The 7,421-nt window shown below is 23.6% G+C and overlaps 2 non-coding genes across 2 annotated transcripts; both read left to right on the forward strand.

Annotated features, from left to right (window-relative positions):
- The first annotated feature begins 426 nt into the window (after nt 1–426).
- LOC123303750 lies at nt 427–545 on the forward strand. The gene has a single exon (XR_006535839.1). It is a non-coding gene; the product is annotated as a 5S ribosomal RNA (ribosomal RNA).
- A 6,314-nt stretch (nt 546–6,859) lies between these two features.
- On the forward strand, nt 6,860–6,978 carry LOC123303751. Its single transcript, XR_006535840.1, has one exon. It is a non-coding gene; the product is annotated as a 5S ribosomal RNA (ribosomal RNA).
- The last annotated feature ends 443 nt before the right edge of the window (nt 6,979–7,421 follow it).

Genomic DNA, 7,421 nt, shown 5'->3' on the forward strand with positions numbered 1-7,421 from the left:
GAAAGCACCAAAAGCTAAGAAAGCTTCTGTTGCCAAATCATCTCCTACAAAAATTAAAAAAGCAGCACCAAAAAAGAAATGATCTGTTACTTTAATAATATATTGAAATATTTCATTATTTTTGCTAAAAAATGAAAATAACATAGGCCTTAATACAGGCCACAAATTAATATTTGATAAGAGTAAATTATTTTTTGTATAAATATTTTATAAAATAATAGTTTAGAAACATTTGCCACAGTCAGTACCACGGATGGGTGGCCACTTGAGAATACTGTGTGCGGTTGCATTTTTATTTAAAATATATGGTATACATAAATAAGTATATATTTAAATTGATTACTTCATTGAAAATTTTAATAATATACTTTAATATTAATGATATTTATGAAAAATATATATTTGTAAAAATTTTCATTTATTACTGGCAACAGCCATACCACGTTGAAAACACCGGTTCTCGTCCGATCACCGAAGTTAAGCAACATTGGGCACAGTCAGTACTTGGATGGGTGACCGCTTGGGAACACTGTGTGCGGTTGCCTTTTTATATTAAAAATATAAATTATTTTTCTTCTTTTCTTTTTTTTTACACACCATATATAAATATATGTTATTTAGAAATGTAAACCTTTTATATTATTCATCAACAAATAAATATTATTTTTTGTATAAAATTTTATTGCATTTATAACTCATATCATGGTTACTTTAAAGCGAGAAGTTTTTTTAATATTTCAAATGAATATAAAATAATATAAATTTTATGAAATTTATTTATTTTTAGAAATAGCAATCGCTTATAATTATAACAAAATTTTAATAATGTTTAATTTTATTTCAATAATTTATATTTATATATATATATATATATATATATATATATATATATATATATATTTTTTTAATAAAAATAATATACTCTTATTTAATAATATATGTTGGTCCTATATATAGGACCGAAAATATTTCTTATTTGTTTTTTTTTTTTTTAAATTGTCATTTAAAACGCTTATGCACGTTCTCCACGAATACGTCTTGCCAATTGTATATCCTTAGGCATAATTGTAACACGCTTTGCATGAATTGCGCATAAATTGGTATCTTCAAATAAACCTACTAAATAGGCTTCACTAGCTTCTTGTAATGCCATAACAGCTGAACTTTGAAAACGTAAATCGGTTTTAAAATCTTGTGCAATTTCACGTACTAAACGTTGGAATGGTAATTTACGAATTAACAATTCAGTACTTTTTTGATAACGACGAATTTCTCGTAAAGCTACTGTACCAGGACGATATCTGTGTGGTTTTTTTACTCCACCAGTTGCTGGTGCACTTTTACGTGCAGTTTGCTTGGTTCTAGCCATTTTCAAATAATAATGTTTTTACAAAAAAACACACAATTTTAAAAATTATATTCGACAATTTGATACTACAAAGTCAAATGTTTAAATGCGAAATAAATGTGTTGTATTTATATTTATATGAAATTTCAAAATTTTTGTTGTCATATCCTATTGGATAGCTATCAGAGTATGGACTAATCAAATTGTATAGGCGTGGCTTAAAAAATCTTTAATGCTTTATATAAAAAGGCACAATTGTACCGGCGCTCACATACATTACAATACTTGTGAGGTTAACACACGTGTTATCCGTTCGTTAAAATATTGTAAATAATTTTTTATTAAAATGACTGGCAGAGGAAAAGGTGGAAAGGGTCTTGGAAAAGGGGGTGCAAAACGTCATAGAAAAGTTTTGCGTGATAATATCCAAGGTATTACAAAACCTGCAATTCGTCGTTTAGCACGACGAGGTGGAGTAAAACGTATCTCTGGTTTAATTTATGAAGAAACACGTGGTGTACTTAAAGTATTCCTTGAAAATGTTATTCGGGATGCTGTTACATATACTGAACACGCAAAACGTAAAACAGTTACAGCTATGGATGTTGTATATGCATTAAAACGACAAGGTCGTACTTTGTATGGTTTTGGAGGTTAAGAAAATATAATAATTTACTTAAAATATTTAGTAAATTTATTAAAGAATATTTAATACATCCGATAAATTTAAACAGGCTTTCCTTTTTGGGAAGCCACTAATTTTATTTATATAAGAGTAAATAAATTTGTTAATAAATATAACATATTATATAATTTGTTTACAACAAATTATTTTGTTTATAACATACATTACCAAATATTTTTATTTTTTTTTTTTATTGTAATATATCTGCAATAATAAATTATAATTTGTATATTATCTATTTTATTTTACAATAACTTATTGAATTTTTGAAAAAATTTTATTATAAATTAATATACTATTATATTTTTTATATATACAAGTTAAGAGTAACAAGTATCGATAGGAGATTATCGAATTTATAACTAATAAAACATTTCGCCTTAATCAAAGAAAATAAAGATTTTGCTATACCATTTTTTATACTTTCAATAAATAATTTATTATTAAATTTTTATTATTTCATTTATTTTTTAAAATTATTAAAAATATTTTTCTAATAATTATAAGCGTACATAAACAAGTAGTAAATGTAAAATGAAAATAATAAAGGTAATGTAATGCAAATGCATTACATTGATTTACGATATATATTCCGCGATATCCTTTATTATATTTAAAATTAATAATATTGATATACTAATAATAGATATATTCAAGCTATTAATATATAAAATTTTATATTAAATATGATATTAATAATTGTTTATTTAATTTTTTTGTATATATAAAAATAATTTACTCTTATTTAAAAAATTTGATGGCTCTCTTAAAAAGAGAGCCGTTTTTATATGTTGATGTATTTTTATGTTATCAATTAAATAATATTTTCGATTTATTTATTTTGAACTTGTATATTTTGTAACAGCTTTAGTACCTTCACTAACAGCGTGCTTTGCCAATTCACCAGGTAATAATAATCGAACTGCGGTTTGAATTTCCCGACTTGTGATTGTTGAACGTTTATTATAATGTGCTAAACGTGATGCTTCAGCAGCAATACGTTCAAAAATATCATTAACAAAACTGTTCATGATACTCATAGCTTTACTAGAGATACCAGTATCAGGATGCACTTGTTTTAATACTTTGTAAATGTAAATTGCATATGATTCCTTGCGCTTCCTCTTCTTTTTCTTATCACTCTTTGATATATTTTTTTGAGCTTTGCCAGCTTTTTTTGCTGCTTTTCCACTTGTTTTTGGTGGCATTGTTACAAACAATTAATATACACAGATAGTTACAGAACACCAGTCAGTATATGTATGAGCGTGTCGTGTATACAACTAGCGTATTATATACGCGAAGATGGATATAACAATAAAAATGAATACTACTCTCTGATTGGCTGAAAATAATACTATAAGGTGATTGGTTTATTTTTAAAGTTTTATATTTTATAAATATTATAAATTAAAATACCCAAATAACATTTTAAACATTTATGTTACAATCCCCGTAACGTACACATCTGTGTGATTATATTTACAAAAAAAAATATTAATTAAATAAATTTATTCGCTATGTCTGGACGAGGTAAAGGTGGTAAAGTAAAGGGAAAGGCAAAGTCAAGATCAAGCCGAGCAGGATTACAATTTCCTGTTGGAAGAATTCACAGATTATTACGAAAAGGAAATTATGCTGAACGAGTAGGTGCTGGTGCCCCAGTATATTTGGCTGCTGTTATGGAATATTTGGCTGCAGAAGTTCTCGAGTTAGCTGGTAATGCTGCCCGTGATAACAAAAAAACACGTATCATTCCACGTCATTTACAATTGGCAATTCGTAATGATGAAGAATTAAATAAATTATTATCTGGTGTAACAATTGCTCAAGGTGGTGTATTACCAAACATTCAAGCAGTGTTATTACCAAAGAAAACTGAAAAGAAAGCATAAATTAAAAACATTGCATTAATTTTTATAATAATAATACATCGATCATAGGCCTTTTAATAAAAGGCCACAAATTTATTTAAAATAAGAGTAAAAATTATTTTTATAAATAATATATTATAATATTTTTTTAAAGAATCAATTTAAATAATTATAAATTAATGATTCTTTTTTTTTTTTTTCTTTTTTATATGTTATTATGGAAATAATTCATCATATTATGATGACATTTAGGTAACATATTATAAGAATATTCATAAAATATTATCAAAATAATATTGTATTATGATGATATTTAGACAAAATATTATAAGAATATACACAAAATATTATCAAAATAATATCATTAGATAACAAAACTGTTCATGATACTCATACCTTTACTAGAGATAAAAGTATCAGGATGCACTTGTATTAATACATATTATCACAACATCACAAAATATTTTTTAAAAGGAAAAATTTTTTAAAAATTATTATAAAATTTGATTGAATTAAATTTCAATTTATTTTTTTAATAATTAAAGAAAAAAAAAAGCATATAAACTTTCTATTGAAAATGTTATTTTCAACTAGATGGCCAAGTGAACTTTGTTACACAAACAATATATGACGTATTCGTTATTTAAATAATCAGTATCCTTTGATATTATATCAATACGTTACTCTCTTCTTTTGATACATATTAATAAAATTTCAATTTATAAGATTTTATGTCAATTATATAAATAATATTATAAATTTTCTAAATACATAAGTTAAGTAACAAAAAATTTGAATAACAAGATAAATTTATATATTATGTTTTAATACTCGATACTATAATATATCGCATCCGTTACCAATTATTCGGTATCCTTTGATTTATACACAGAATGAACCAAAAATATGTATCAAATTTATTTTATTTATTTATATATTTAATATTATTATTATTATTTTATATTACAAAGTTTCTTAACGAAGCTTACAATGATTTCTCATATCGTACTTAACAAAATTATTTAGATCATATAAAATTTAAATTGTTAAAAAATTTTTATATTTATTATTATTATTTATTTTTATTAAAATTACATAACATAAAATTAATAATATTTTAATAATTATATAAATTAATTCTTATTTAAAATAATCTTATATTAATCTCAACAAATACTCTAATAATATATTTTGTCATAAATTTTTTTATATTTAAAATAAATATTATAATATATAAATACTTATATCAGTATAAAATTTCTTTATATAATTATGAAAAAATTAATTTAATAGTTAATTATTGATATTAATGCATAAATAAAAGTATTTTCTAATGAAATATATTTTGTCAATGTTCGATTAACACATTTCATAATAATACGTTTTCATTATTGACAAAAAAAGTTTTTCTAAAAATGAAATCTTATACTATAATATATATATTTATATATTAAATTTTTTAATTATTTATATACTAATAATTTATAATAAATCGATATTAAATAAAAAATAAAAATATATACTTTTTAAGTTTACCTTAAAAATATTATTGTTTTGTATGATTGAAATAATTAATATTAAACTATGTTTATTAATAATTGTTAATAAAAAAATTAAATATATTTTAATTTATAAAATAAATATTATTATTAAATTTATAATTTATTATTTTATATATTATAGAAATTGAAAAAATAAATCATGTTTACTACGACAGTAAATTAGAAATACTATTTAATTTTTATGTGTTTTCTACATGGTACTTTGACTTACATAGGGACTTATATTATTGTGAATAATGATATAATTGAAAACCTTTATTTTTTATTTGATAGAATTATTATATTTTATCATTTAAATATTTATAATAAATACATTATTTTTATAAAGTAAAAAATATGGCCGAAGAAAATTCTACAGCTGTTGCAGCAACTGCGGTTACTGCTGCTTCTACAACACCAACAAAAAAAGCAACAGCTTCTGGTGCTAAACGTACAAAACAACATTCAAAACCAACACATCCACGTACATCAGAAATGGTTGTTAACGCAATTAAAAATTTAAAAGAACGTGGTGGTTCATCATTACAAGCAATTAAAAAATATTTAGCTGCAAATTATAAAGTGGATTCTGATAAAATTTCACCATTTATTAAAAAATATTTAAAAGCTGCTGTAACTGAGGGAGCCTTGGTACAAACTAAAGGTAAAGGTGCATCTGGTTCATTCAAATTGGCTGCTTCCGCTTCATCTAATTCTTCAGCTAAATCAAAAGTATCCAAAAAAGAAAGTGGAGCAAAAGGTTCAGCAAAGAGTGCTAAAAGTAAACGGGCACCAAAAGAAAAGAAAGCCACAACTACATCATTGGCAGCCAAAAAGCCTAAAGCAAAAAAAGCGACTCCATCATCATCAACTGCTGCTAAAAAAGTTACTGCAAAATCATCAGCGGCATCAAAAAAAGCACCAGTTAAAGCAAAACCAGCAAAAAGTACAAAATCCGCTGCCAAAAGTAGCCCTGCTCGTAAACCGAAAGCACCAAAAGCTAAGAAAGCTTCTGTTGCCAAATCATCTCCTACAAAAATTAAAAAAGCAGCACCAAAAAAGAAATGATCTGTTACTTTAATAATATATTGAAATATTTCATTATTTTTGCTAAAAAATGAAAATAACATAGGCCTTAATACAGGCCACAAATTAATATTTGATAAGAGTAAATTATTTTTTGTATAAATATTTTATAAAATAATAGTTTAGAAACATTTGCCACAGTCAGTACCACGGATGGGTGGCCACTTGAGAATACTGTGTGCGGTTGCATTTTTATTTAAAATATATGGTATAATAAATAAGTATATATTTAAATTGATTACTTCATTGAAAATTTTAATAATATACTTTAATATTAATGATATTTATGAAAAATATATATTTGTAAAAATTTTCATTTATTACTGGCAACAGCCATACCACGTTGAAAACACCGGTTCTCGTCCGATCACCGAAGTTAAGCAACATTGGGCACAGTCAGTACTTGGATGGGTGACCGCTTGGGAACACTGTGTGCGGTTGCCTTTTTATATTAAAAATATAAATTATTTTTCTTCTTTTCTTTTTTTTTACACACCATATATAAATATATGTTATTTAGAAATGTAAACCTTTTATATTATTCATCAACAAATAAATATTATTTTTTGTATAAAATTTTATTGCATTTATAACTCATATCATGGTTACTTTAAAGCGAGAAGTTTTTTTAATATTTCAAATGAATATAAAATAATATAAATTTTATGAAATTTATTTATTTTTAGAAATAGCAATCGCTTATAATTATAACAAAATTTTAATAATGTTTAATTTTATTTCAATAATTTATATTTATATATATATATATATATATATATATATATATATATATATATATATATTTTTTAATAAAAATAATATACTCTTATTTAATAATATATGTTGGTCCTATATATAGGACCGAAAATATTTCTTATTTGTTTTTT

The sequence above is a fragment of the Chrysoperla carnea genome (assembly GCF_905475395.1).
Source record: "Chrysoperla carnea chromosome X unlocalized genomic scaffold, inChrCarn1.1 SUPER_X_unloc_130, whole genome shotgun sequence".
Lineage (NCBI taxonomy): Eukaryota > Metazoa > Arthropoda > Insecta > Neuroptera > Chrysopidae > Chrysoperla > Chrysoperla carnea.